The sequence below is a fragment of the Mauremys reevesii genome, linkage group 16, assembly GCF_016161935.1.
Source record: "Mauremys reevesii isolate NIE-2019 linkage group 16, ASM1616193v1, whole genome shotgun sequence".
NCBI classification, from domain to species: domain Eukaryota; kingdom Metazoa; phylum Chordata; order Testudines; family Geoemydidae; genus Mauremys; species Mauremys reevesii.
Window position 1 is genome coordinate 29,446,665 of NC_052638.1, and position 14,558 is coordinate 29,461,222.

General features: G+C 40.0%; 1 long non-coding RNA gene across 1 annotated transcript; it reads right to left on the reverse strand.

Annotated features, from left to right (window-relative positions):
• Window positions 1-241: 241 nt before the first annotated feature.
• On the reverse strand, window positions 242-10,784 carry LOC120384652. The gene is made up of 2 exons (XR_005589018.1): window positions 9,356-10,784; window positions 242-1,410 (listed from the first exon to the last, which is right to left on the reverse strand). It is a non-coding gene; the product is annotated as an uncharacterized LOC120384652 (long non-coding RNA).
• Between the last annotated feature and the right edge of the window lie 3,774 nt (window positions 10,785-14,558).

Below are 14,558 nucleotides of genomic sequence, written 5' to 3' on the forward strand. Positions count from 1 at the left end.
TAAGAACTTTTCATTTTGTGCCAGGTTAATAGCAAGGTCTGCATGGGCTACAAACAGGTTATTGCTAAGTAGTCATAAAGAATCCCTCCCTTGGTAATGACTAATTGACATTTCCAAGTATGCCTTAGGACCGGCCCTTAGGGTATGTATGTGGGAAGGGCAGGCCCACAAAACTTCTTATTCCCATTTCAGTTTTGATCAATCTCTGTGCATGAGATGAACATAAATGGAATTACTTTGCTCTCCTTTTCTGCTCTATCTTTAATCTGTCTTCATTTCTTTTTCTCCCCCAGACATATCATTCCTGTATGCCTACAGTATGAATTTCACAAGGAGTGAATCTCTTTCTTTCCTAGCCCCCCTTGAAAAGCCAGCCTCTGCAAAGCAAACCTAACATTCTCCTCTCAATGTTAACACATTTCCTTCCTTATAAAAACACTCTGAATCACTAGACATCTAGGCCTCTTATTAATCATGTTTTCTAATTATTTATTAGGACAAGGGATCTGTGCACCTGGCAACATTTACATTTGCAAGTAGGGGATTTGATTCTCTATGGCAGAAGTCAGGTTTTATTATTTGTCTTAGCCTTGTAAAAGTCAGCTGGCTTAGCTAGAAAGAAATTTGTATTAATACAAGGAATAATGAAATCCTGAAAAAATAACCCATCTTCCCTCAGTGGTGTACATTGGGCCAAACGTGGCATCAGTTAAACACACAAAGTCTCATTGACTTCATAGTATTTGGTCTGTTTAAATTCACTAAATAACTATAAAGATTGTACATGAAGGGATATCCACTTGCATATGCTATGGCTTTTAATACAGCAACAGTCAGTCAGTGATGTAAAACATCAATGCTAGCCTCACATTGCTAGTTTAAATATTTAAGAAATGCTAAGAATTATTTCAAATCTAGGAGACAGATCCCACATATTTATACATAAAACTTTTTCTGATAATATGTTATGGATATGTATTAATGATAATCAATAACACCTTATGTAAATGCTTATAGAGCTTTACATCACTGGCTCTCAAAGCTGCTGCCGCTGGCAGCTATTCCTTGATATAGGAGGAAACAAGTCATTGATGAGACTTAAGATGGCTGAGGAGTCCAATCCATGCTCTTCAGGTTTTTCCACATATGTGACAGGTAATTGCTTGGGGAGAGCACAACTGCTAGCCGGGATGCTGTACACTTTCCTTCCTCCTCTGTCATTTCTCAGCCTCTTGAGCAAGGTGATTCTCTTCAAAATGGACTGAGGCTTGATGTATGATGTGACACCATTGCAGTCTATTGCCCACCAGCTCTTCCCAATTTGTATGGTCAATGCCTCCCATCTTAAGATATATTTCCAGAGTGTCCTTGTACCATTTCCTCTGTCTCCTGAGAGTCTTCTTACCATGACTAAATTCAGAAAAGAGGACTTGCTTTGGAAGACAGATCTCAAAGCACTTTACAGTCTAATATATTTAAGAATACAATAACTTTTTAAGAAAGGAGGAAATTAAGAGTAATTTAATTTTTCATAAAGTCAACCAATTTCAATATGTACTTTCCTGAGTTTAAAGCATGCCACTCATATACTCAATAATTCTGACTGTTGCCAAAAACCTAATCTCTCGTTAATCTAAAATTGGCAGCCATAAATTGAAAGACAAAATAAAAGCTTATTTGTCTTTTAATTTGGCAGTGATCACACATGCTGAACACAGCTGTATGAACCATATGATTATTTTTAGGGTAGCATTGTTCAATCATCATTTCTGTATGTACTTCTGTTTCTATTTTTTTTCTGATTTCAAGACAACATGCAGGATTATGACCTCATAATTCAGGCAATCATGGTACAATTGACTGAGTTTATTTGCATTCCATAGCCCTAATGATTAAAGTCTTATGTTATTTGAGAGGTTTCTTCACACTTAATAAACATATTTTGTTTTTCTATCATGGCCATGACCCATAATGTTCTTTAGTGAAACAGTAATTAATATTTCATGGCAAACTAGGAGTTTTGGAGAATTGACTAAAACTGAGATAATGGTACTTGATCTTTTAAATTTATCATCCATATATATTTCCCCCTTTCTGTTTCTTCTCTTTTTTTTCCCTATGAGTGACTTTGATTGCTGAATACTAATGAGTCTGTCATTAGTCTAACTTCGGCCAGTTCATTTTTGAGTTATTATTTTGATTTCCAAAACAGCTGATCTGAGTTCCTAAACTCTTGACAGGATAAGTTTGAGGTCTAGAAACCTATGAGACATTGGTACTATATAATTTTGGCCCTCTGGGAGAGGAGGAGGTTTGTGTCAGTCCTTGTACATTGCATTCTTGTCCCATATGTCTCTTCATGTTTTCCTATTTGAAGCAAAAACTTTGTTTATGATCCTGTTCCTTAGACAGGGACTCTCATATCACTGGCACTTGTGTCAAGAGCTGCAGAGAAACTGAACATCTGGCAACTCACCAAGCCAGAGTGATGGGGAAAAGCAGAAAATTTCTCAGAGAGTGAGCGACATCTGCTTGATAGGCAGTGATAAGTAATAAACTCATTTTAACAGGGAGGGGGAAAAAGGGGTTTTGGAAATGCTGATTACTCATTTTATGCAATTAGATTGCTGTTAATGTATTTGACAGTCATGGAAAAGCAATCATGAAATAATTCTGTGCTTAAAGAAACAGATCTAGGGACCCAGTTTTGAACTTAATAGATTCACAGATTTCAAGGCCAGAAGGAACCACTGTGATCATATAATCTGAACTTCCCCAACATACTCCCCCTTTCCTGACCAGGGAACTTTCCTAACATAACTCCTAGAGCATATCTTTCAGAAAAAAACATCCCATCTTGATTTAAATATTGTCAGTGATGGAGAATTTAACATAACCGTTGGTCAATCATTCCAGTGGTTAATTACACATTCCTTCATCTTCTCTTTGTTAGACTGAAGGAGCTCAGTCTATATAGCTTATCACCATAAGGCACATTTTCTAATCCTTTAATCATTCCCATGGCTCTTCTCTGAACCCTAGCCAATTTATCTATATCCTTCTTGAATTGTAACTGGACAACATTCTAGCAGCAGTCGCACCAGTGCTAAATACAGAAGTAACATAACCTCTCTAATCCTATTCAAGATTCCCCTCTTTCAACAATTTATACTTCAAGAAAATTAGCCTTTTAACCCATTTGGGAGATTTTCTTAAGCAAGGAACATTGAACTGGCCATATATCTTTCTATCCCTACCAGGTTTCAATGTGTTGCAGAGGCTACATTCATTTGGTGAAGTATCAGAGTGAAAAGTCTGTGGTGATACTCATTGTTTTGGGAAATATGAACTTTAAACACAATGAAAATGTTGTCCAGTTTTGTCAAGTGATCATAATCTGGTAAACTATCACAAAGTGAATAATGTGACTAAAACTTTATCAGTGGTAGATTGGCCACTGGGCCAATGGGGCCCATACCCAGGGGCCAAAGGCAACTAGGGAGCCCTGGAAAAAAATCTGCCTTTGGGTGGCGGAAGCCTGGAGCCCTGACCGCCAGGCAGGTGAGGTGGAGGAAGCCCCCATGCTCTGACCCCACTCCCTGGCACAGCGCCGGGTGGGTGGGGCAGGAGAAGCCCCCTCAACCCAACCCTAGCTCCCCGGCAGCAGTGATGGGCAGAAGCCATGGGACAGGGGAAGCACCCACAGCAGCCCCCAACCCCATTCCTGTCAGAAGCCCCCAGGTGGGGAAAGCCTCAATGCCTCCCTCCCATTCATGGCAGAAGCTGCAGGTGGCAGGGGAAGCCCTCGCACCCAACCCCACTCTCTGACAGAAGTGCCGGGTGGGTGGGGAGAGAGAAGTCCTAGCGCCTTGACCCTGGTCCCCCGCAGAAGTGCGGGGGGTGGCAAGGGAAGCCCCAGCACCTGGACCCCTGCTATGGCCCTGGAACTGGAGGAGCTCTTGCTCCCTGCTGTGTCCAGGGGCCATGGAGAGCTTCTCAGGTCTTGGGGCCACAAGGGGGTGGGGGCAAAGAAAGGAGCAAAAGGGGTTGTGGGGCTGCAGTGGGGGTATAGAATGGGGGTGACCCTGGGTGGAACAGGGGCAGCCCCAGAAGGGATGGGACTGTGGGCAGGGCCACAGGCAGAAGGAGTGGACTGGGGGTGGGGCTGCAGGCAGAAGGGTTTGGGGAGGGGCCCCCCCACTTGCTCTGGCCCAGAGCCCTAGGAATCCTTAATCCACCTCTGCTTATATATAACAGGCCTCCGCATCACACCCTTGTTCTACATGAGTTTATTGATGTATGAAATGGGGGTGACATTCCACACCTGTCTTCTGCTCTGTCTACTGAGACTCTAAGACCATCCGTTGTTAAACACCCCAGGGAAATTTGTTTACATTTGCTCTTCCCACCCCCTGACTGATCTGTATACCATTTTATTTAGTTTCAGTTTCTCCCCAGTTCTCTGCCAAGTAGAGAAGAGGAGATCTCTCTATCTACTACCTAGAGATCCTTTCTGACTCTGGCTATGCTAGCCTGCCTCTCTCTCTCTCTCTCTCCCTATACTTTCTTCCTGTGCCTTCTTATACTTTGTGTGTTAAAAGGACAACCTGCTCATTAGTTCTCCTCCAACCAATTTCCATCCACTAAAATTGGGAGGGATAGCTCAGTGGTTTGAGCATTGGCCTGCTAAACCCAGGGTTGTGAGTTCTAATTCTTGAGGGGACCACATAGGGATCTGGGGCAAAAATCAGTACTTGGTCCTGCTAGTGAAGGCAGGGGGCTGGACTTGATGATCTTTCAAGGTCCCTTCCAGTGCTAAGAAATAGATATTATTATTATAAGCCCTGTAAGGTCTACCCTGGGAGGAATTCATTGGTGTTTAAATGACCTGAGTGTTGGCTCAGCTGTTGATTCCCAGCACAATGTCAGTGAGAGTTTTGCATACTGGTCAGTGAGAGGATATGGCCCAATGAAATACACCAGTATCTGTAAATAAGCTGTGAAATGTCAAAATTCAGAACTTTCTAGCTGTGTGGATGCAATGGAAGAGCATACTATAATGAAGTGGGTAGTATTTCCTCCAAACATAATATCCTGCAATTGTAGTGGATGAATCAGAACTTCTCACCTGAACGTCATAGGTGCAATACTGCTTACACCTAATTGTTTATTCTTTAGATCAACAGATAGGGGCCTGTACCATTGGAACAGAATAACTTCATGTATCACTGGCTTGAAGTTCCAAGTAACTATAATGTACTGCAAAATTATTCTGAGGACTGATGTCCTCAATAGCCATGGATTTGCAGGAGGGAAAAAAGGGACACTACTCATTATTACACTAGTACTCTTTATTATTCATAATAAAACTACTATATTAGTACCCTGAAATCTGATCAGAACCTCATTGTGTGAGGCAAAGTACAAACACGCTCCCTTGTCTGAGAGCCTACAATCCAAATGAAGACAAAACCAAGACTAAATGTGCGGCAGGAGATGAAAATGTGTCTGCATTGATCCCACAAAAATGGGACTTCCTATCTCACACATGCTTGAAGCAAACAATGTTTATTACTCCTTCTTATCCCTCATGAAAGGAGCCCCACACTGACAACATTTACTGAAGTGAGAGAGGTTTGAGATAACACCAATGTCATCACCTGAGGGAGTGTTACAGAGGCAAACTGACAGTGACAAGAACACTACAATAATTCAACCTTGAAGAAGCACTCACATGGTTCTGCCTTACGCTTGCCTTCATTCACCTAAAAGGCATTATTAGATCATGCTAGCTGCACCTAGCCGGAATACAATAATTTACTTCCACACATGACAAGACTATGCCTATGAGACAGATACATTTTAATAATATGTGCCTGTCCTCTCCCCTTTGCCCCATGCAATCAATGCATCTCAAGCACAGTGATACTTCACAAACTTTATTTATCATTCACAAACAAAAATATGCAACAAAAGCTAAACTTTTCCATTATCTTATTTTTATTAAATAAATCCCAAGAAGTGTTTGAAGGTGGAATATCAGACATTTTCTGTTAAAGCTGGGTTGGTTTTGAGTTTTTTTGCAAGGAATAAGGCAAATTATGACTATGGGACAAATTCATGTTATTGTCCACATTCAGGATGTGGATGCGGTTTTGGCATGAAAAGGTGTTTGCAGTGGGAAGGCTTTTTCTTTCTCTCTTTCAAGCCACACAGAATGAAATGAACACTTATAAAAACTTCTGTCTTTGCAGAGCAAAAATTGGTGGTTTCCCCACAGCTTGCCCAAAAGTCTTGGACACCCTGGATTTGTGTTTTCAAATGGTATCCACTTCTCAGGTTATATTACAAGTCCTCTTTTCAGGACACTAAGGGGATCACATTACCACAGAAACTTTCCAGTCATTCCACTTTATCTGATAAATGCCTTTTCTTTAAGTGAAGAACCTCTCTGCTTGATTTGAACAAATAAAAAAAATAATGCTTTCCTGCTATAAAACAAAGGACCCTCAGATTCTAAAGCACTAGTTCACTGTAATGTACCTGGCTACTACAGAGAAAAGAGCTCCTTTTAAATAAAATGTTCTGTATTTGGGGTCAATCTCCAGCCTGAAAGTACAGTAACACTTTGGAAGGATTTTGCTTACCCAACTATGCTTAAGACATGTTTGCTGCAGTATTAGGGAAGTCTTGATTGCTTTTGCTACTGTTGCAAAGCACAAATCAAGGTTCTGTTGTTACAAATATGTCTGTTTTCATTTAGGTCCCTTTTTAACATGACCTTTCATTACAGTGGAGACATTTTTTTTTCATACTGGAGTATAAGATATCATAGAAATGTACAGTTGGAAGGGACCTTAAGAATCATTTCTAGACCATCACCTGCACTGAGTCAGGATTAACTATATCTAGACCATCCATGATAGATGATGGCCCAACCTGTTCTTAAAACATCCATTCCACAACCTCCCTAGATAATTTGTTCCACCATATATATATCCTTATAGTTAAAAGTTTTTCCTAATATCCAACCTAAATCTCTCTTGCTGCAAACTAAGCCAATTACTTGTAGTCCACCTCTTTGTGAAAAAACACCCCCTTACCCTGGAGTGACGTAACTTACATTGACATGAAGAGGTCTCTACACCGTGCTATGTCAGTGGGAAATACTCTACTGCCAACATAGTTTCCACCTCTCATTAAGATGGAGTAGTTATGTTGACAGGAGTAATTATGTTGACTGGTGAAGTTGTGCTACATCGGCACTGCTGCATCAATGCAGTGGTGCTAATGTAGCGCAGTAATGATGACAAGCCCTAAGAGTCCCAGTCAGGCAATAAGACTACTCGCATCACATGCTTAAAGTTAGCCAACGTGCTTAAGTGCCTTGGTTAGGGCCAGACGCAAGGCTCCTTGAAGTCAGTAGAAAACTCCCATTGCCTTCAATGAGTTTTGGATCAGGCATCCAGTGAAGGCCCAAGTTAAAGATCTCATTAAGCGATAACCAATCACAAAAAGTAAATAAATATATCATTATATTCAAAATTACAAGCCATGTTAATTTGTAAACTTTTATTTACCTTCAAATGGAGTCTTTTAAAATAATCCCTCAACATTTGCAATCGTAAAAGAAGCAGCAAAGGTTTGGAGTATTAAAAAACCCCCAAACCTCTATTTGGAGACAGGACAGCAAGATAGCCAACTTCATCTATGAATATTATAAGAAACATTTTAGGTGTATTGACACTTCAAATATCTTGGAAAGTCTGACTGAAAGTGCCATGCAGACACACATTGCTTTAAAACAACAACTAATTAAATTAAACTTTTAGAAAAATTGTTCTGATTAGGGGTCTTTAATATAGATTCCCTTTAAAGCTTTTTCAGTGGCACAGATTTTTCACTTGCCATTATGCTTTAATTTTTCTGTCTCTTCACCCACCACACCTAAGGTTGTTTTTACTGCTGCTTGTCATTGTTCTCATTTAAGAATGTGGGAGAAGTCAGTCAGCAAGAGAGACTGAGATTTCAGTTTGTTATCCTCTGGAGTAAGAAACCATTTAACTTTACGGGATGAAAATGCCACCAAAGATAAAGACACTAACCACATGTGACATTGCCCTTGAAACGACAAGTAATTACTACCACAAGTGCCACTCACACACTAATAGGTTAGAGATAGTTACTGATAATGTAATAATAGACCACCAAGAGGAGATGATACAGAAATTCCTCATTACAGTGGTGGAGATTAGATGCACAATTACCATCAAAAAAGGGATGCATCATCTTCACTCATGTCTCTTATATACAGCATCCCTGGTTCTGATCTCACTCACAGCAGCTTTACAGAGCTCCTGATTTACACCAATGTATGTGGAAAAAGCATCTTGTCCAGGGTAGGCTTATACACCCTTTATGGAAACATCCACTATACTTTTGGGATAAATCTATAAAAATATAAGTTTCTATAGCATTTACTCTGAAGAAAAAAAAAACCTGTATAATATGATGGGATTTTTAAAGGTTTTTTTTTGTGGCATCCTATAGCAGAGATATCATTTCCAACTATATAGGAGGATCAAAATAAACATTATAAAGTTAACACTCTCTTAAATTCTCTACAGCTTTCCAGTTCATTCTCGAGAGCTGTAAATTCAGCCCCTTCACAAGCACTAAACAAAAATAAAAATTTAGCAGATCAGAATCTCTCTCTCCTAGAACGTTTGTCTACAATGATCAGAAGTCTTAGTTTTAGGGCAGTCTCAAAATTTATCCCCTCTTTTTATCAGGTAGATATGAAAATACTCTGATGTTAGTCTCCAGGTGTGTTGGTTCAGGAAATGAGGTGTGGTGCAAGTATTTCCTTCTATCATTTTCAAATATTTGATGCCCAAGCAACCAATACTGGCCAGATCACCAAATGGTGTAAACTGATATAATTCTATTGAGGTCAAAGGAGCTATGCTGGGTTACACTCAGGAGCTGAGAATCTGACCAATTAAATTAACCCCATATGAGAGTTGTTGCACATTATGTCATATACATATAACCAAAACTGGCAAACAAACACCTCTAAGTTTTACTTTGGCCATTAAAATGAATATTATTGTTAATCCTATAAATAGAAAGTTGAGCTGGACATTTTAAATTTTACTTTCAAGTTTGATCAATTTTTCCCCCACTAATTTATTTTTGTGTATCTTTTTCCCCTTCCATTTTTCTTCCATCTCTAACAGAAAGTTTACTTCTGAGATATTTCAGCTTTCAACAGATGTGTTTTCTTGTGATTCAGGGCATCAGTATTATCTATTACCCACATAATTCTGTTCAATATTCATATTTTCATACTTACCAAGACACAGGATTCTGCTCTGGCTGCCAGTCCACACTGTAGGAGCAGTGTGAGATTGTGTTAATCACACACAGGTAGCAGCAATTAAATTAATTGGAGGGTCCTGCTCTCACATGGAGTAAGGCTAGCACTATTTTTTGAGTTTCAGTGCAGCTGTGCCTTTGCAGATACTATGATTTGCAATAGCAGACTTCCTAGCTATATCTAAGAAGTCTGTCTTTCTGGGACTTGGGGAGCAAATGATAATCGGTAACATAGAATAAAATCTATGTCCAAAATGACAACAAACAACAACAACAATCTTGCAAAAAGCTACACTTGAGATGTAAGAGCACAACAGCAGATTTTGATGCATTTAGAAAGATTCAGGTAACACCACCAAAACCTATTGCTTTTGGATTAGCTTTTATCATCCCTGAAGACTGTAACATGGATGAATAATGTCTTGGTTTGATAACTGTGGGAAAAGTATATCCTGCTGATGTATTAAGTTCAAAATTTTATCTTAAGGGCATTTTACAACATTTCACCTTTGAGTCAGTATTTTTTTCTACCACATTTAAAATAAAAAAAGGTGCTGGACATATATATTCAGTCACATTTCTTACAGACTGATCATAGCTGTGAAAGATATGATTCTGGATAGGTCAGCCCAATAAACATTGCATGTCCTCTCACACTGCCAGTCTGTTTTTGATCTTTTTGCAGCAGTGTAATTCTGTTGGGCCAGTTCCTGGATCCTAGGTTTGTCCCCTCTTCTCTACTCCAATGACTCAAAGAGAATTTAAAGTAGCCTTCATTCCAAAGCTGATTTACATGCCTTCCTATTCCTTTTGGTGTAGAGGGCATTCTGGGACAGGGAGGGACATGGAAGGGGTCTGCCACACTCCAGACATTCTAAACTGATGGGTGGAACAATCCTGAGGGGGCCAGTGCAGCCTGGCTAGCTATTCTAATTTGTTCTGTCCAGGGTCAAGAAAGGAGTAAAAATAGATTCCGATCACCTTTCCCCTAGCCCGAATCTGTGCCAAGCATGAGCTTGGTGTAGCTGAGAGTCTAACTCGGTGTTATGGACCAGGATATAGGCAGTATGGCCTAGAGTCAGAGCAGGAGTCAGGTCTAGTGGGCACAGCAGGCATCCAGGTTGGGGAATGAAGCCAAACATCAACCCAGAGTCAAGGATCAAGCCAAAGTCAGAACCAGGAATCAAAGCTGAGGGTCAAGAGCCAAGGGAAGATACCAAATGCCAGAGCCAAGAGTCAGGGATTGGAGCCATGACTGGTAATTGATGTTTGGAAGTAAGGCATAAAATCAGGAGCTGGAGGAGAGGCAAGGATCAAGCACAGAGCAGGAGCACAGTTGGAACAGGAGCAAAGACAGGGGTGAGGCAGAAGCCAAGAATAAGAAACAGAGCTGGGTGCAGGCACAACAGCATCCAACACAGCCACAACAGGAAATCACAAACAAGCTTCCTGGTCCTCCTTCTGGCTTAAGTAGTGTAGCTGGACCAATCAGTGGAGCTGGGTGATCTTCCAGTCAGGGCTCCTGTGGTTGCTGCCTTGGCTAAGGCTATAGACCTATTAGTTTCTTAGCCCAGCAGGCTTTAGTAGACATTGGGTGGAGTCTGGGGCCTTCCCAGACCAGGGTTCAAGACCCAGGACATCATACCCCTTACCTTTACTTTGGATTTTCCTTGACTTACACTAGTTACATTAGAATCAGCCCTCAGCTATTTAAATAACACTTTGCTGGTGATGTAAACTAATAAACAGCAAAACTGTGAAACTTTTCCTCTAACACAGTGATAATTTGGTGCAGATTCTGCTCAGAGTAATGCGAGTGTAAATCTGCAGTAATCCCATTAGCTTCACAAGTGTCACTGAAACCAGAATCTGGACCCGTCTCTCCAAAGTGCCCTGTGATGCTGCATGCAGAGTATTTCTATTTATAAAAATTGGTCCCCATTCCCCAGATTGGTGGGTGCATATGCATAAATAAAAATGATAATATAAAAATGTAATATACTATTTACATTATAAACAGTATCAATCAGTCCAAAACTGTATTGCCAAATAGGATAACACCACAAAAATACCATAAGAAACAGCTCTGTACCTAACCTAGCCTATACCTAGCCTGACATTTAAACTAGACAAACCCACATATACCCACCCACCATGATCCAAAGCCTAAGCAAACAAACTGGTCTTCAATCATGTGCTGAAGCTCTCTGCAGACTGACATCCACCAAGACCAACCTGTTCCCATTCCCCCAGTGTTCAGACCTGAGCACTGATATCAGTAAATACCAGGAAATCTCAGTGGGCCTGATCCAAAGCCCTTTAGAGACTCCCTTTGACTTCAGTGGGCTTTGAACCAAGCCCTAAATCAGCCAAGATTCAAAACACAGCCCTGACTATCAGGAAAGCTGGAGCCACATTCTCTGCTTAAAGGAGTTAACTGTGTGCTGTGGCAGAAGAAGGGGGTCAGATCCTCTATTCCTTACTCTGTCTTATATTGATAGAGTGAGGTCACACAGTGCCCAATTTTCTAAAATGCAAGTGCTATTGGCCTCCCAGTTTGTGAATGCACTCATCATAACTGTGTGAACAAGCCAGGTAACAGTGCACACAAATAGCCATTTACACTTTTTACTGGCCAGCAGCATACACACAAAGCAAATTTGTGCACACAAGATTGCATGACTAGAACCTGCAAATTAGGCACAGAATTCTATGCACAAATTTTGCACATGTATTTTTTCATTTCCACAAATCAGAAAACCAGGACCTCAGTGTCTCTGCTTTAGTTTCCTCATCTGTAAAATGGTGTACATTAATACCTTCCTTACATGGCATGTTTTGAGGCTTACGTGCAAAGTGCTTAAATATCTTTGGATGGAAGGTATTATATATGGGAAAAGTATAAAATATTAGTTGTTGCTGTTAATTTAAAATCAATAACTTGAATTTCACTTAAAACCAACCTGGAAGCCAGCGTAGAATATAAAGCATGGGTGCAATGACATATTGTGAAGTAGCTGAAATTTCAAGGTGGTCTTCAGGGATAGGCCCAAAGAGAACATTAGAGAAGCCCAGACCTAAAACTGACAATACCATGTATAAACATGGTGAGGTACACATTCTGAAGAAAAGGTCATAATTTCCTGGTTATACACTCATGAAAAAACACTTTTGGCCATATCTGCTGAAAAATCTTACTGGAGACAAAGGTCCAGTAGAATCTCAAGGCTGCAAACTTCTTTGACAAAGGCAAAGGACTGAATGGATATGAAGTTTGAAGCCAACCCTAGAAATGGTCACTCCAAGTCAGGACATAATGAATAGCAGTGTGGGGAAGTTAATACTGGTGCTGTGTGTACCTGCTCTATAGATAAAGAAAGAAGTTTATTCTTCAGTGCTATCAATCAGGTGCCTTTTATGATCTATCTTACTCACACAAAACATTTTAAAGAGGATTTTAAAAAATGGTAGTGAATTAAAAACATTTTCAATTCTTCCCTTTGATATTTCTTGCTTCTGTCAGTTCAGTAATAATCTTAACGTTTCTTAAACAGAATGGTTTGCAGTTAATTTCCTTTTTTCTATTTAATTTACTCTTAGCTCCCTGAAAAGTGCCCTATTGGTAGACCTCCAGTGGTAAAAATTTTTTTCCCTAATCACGTCTCAGGATCATAACTGTAATAGGTATAATTATGATTTTCCAAAGTAAATAACAATATTTAGTTACACTCCAGCTGCCTCATGAGACTCACATATAATTACCAAAATCTGATATTTTAATTTAATATCTTTGCTGCAATGACACATTGAGTTCCAGGATTACAAAAATTAATGAGGTTTGGTTTGAAAATTAACTTGAACTGTAAATAATTAAGCATCTTTATATTTACATGTCCACAGGCATTTGTTATGCCACAGCAGGAAAATCGAGTCTCAGCTTTATTCCTGAAGCTGTCAGAACAATGTTCCTCAACTGACTATGGTTGATTCATCTTCAGTGGATGTCTAAAATACAGGAGGGAGGGAGGGAAGCAGGACCTATTTGGTTCCAGAGAGAGGAAATGTGTGTATTATTTAATCTGAATCAGTGGTTCAGTAAGAGAAAAAGACCCATTTACATTTAAAGTCTTCTCCTTTCACAAATGTGTATGTGTGTATATATATATATACATAAACACACACAAACACACTTTAAATTTCATAGGATTTTATACTAAGTAGTTCCAAATGTTATGTAAAATTGTAGTTTCTTCAAGCCCAGTCTGGACCACTGGCCATTTGCTCACTAGGCCAATTCCACATGCTGACTAGAAGACTGATGCATTCCTAGTCCCATGTGTCTCTAGCCACTGTTTTTGATAGGACTATTTGACAGTTTTCCTTCAAAACTTTTTCAGTGGAAAACTGGCTTTTCAACTAAATGCTATTTTTCACAAAAAGTGTCTGCTTTCCATTAAACATTTTGATTTTATTGGAAAATCGAATGCATCAACCCCCAAGTGTTTTCATTTTTATGGCAGAAAACTGAAAAATGTTGGCCAAACCCTGACATTTTCTATTCAGATATGCTTCCATGGTGACTCATGGGATTGGTAATTCAGTCATCTCATCTCCCCATTTTCCTGGGCTCCCTAGCTGGGAGAAATTCATCTCCCATGATTCACGGCTTCTCCTCACGCAGACCATATTGAATGACGGGAGATATAGTCCAACCAGCGATCCCAGTCTGTAGAGGAAAATGGGAAAATGATGCATACAAAAGACAACTCCAATGAAGCACCAAGAAGGCCTTTTCGGAATCAAACTATTTCAGCTTTTGGTGAAAATATTTTGGATTTTGCCAAAAAGGGAAGTTTCTGCAGAAAAAAAATAAATCCCATTTTCTGCTCTAGTTTTCAGTCTGTGCCTGACAAAGTGCTGCTAAACTGCACCTCCCTGGGACCTTTGCTGCATAATACAGTAGCTCCAGCCAGTCCTATGATGCCAACACCTTTTTCTGGTTCCCTGCCAGAAGTCCCTGTGCCACACAGCAGGAGAAACATGAAGGCACTGACTAACGGGGTAGTATAGAACCTCAGTGAGGAACTGGAAGGCTGCCCAGTGTTTGAGCTTTTCCCAGGTTAGGTAAGTGGAATTTTGGGGTTCAGAAGTTGGGGCCCCAAGTTCAGAGGAGAAGACAA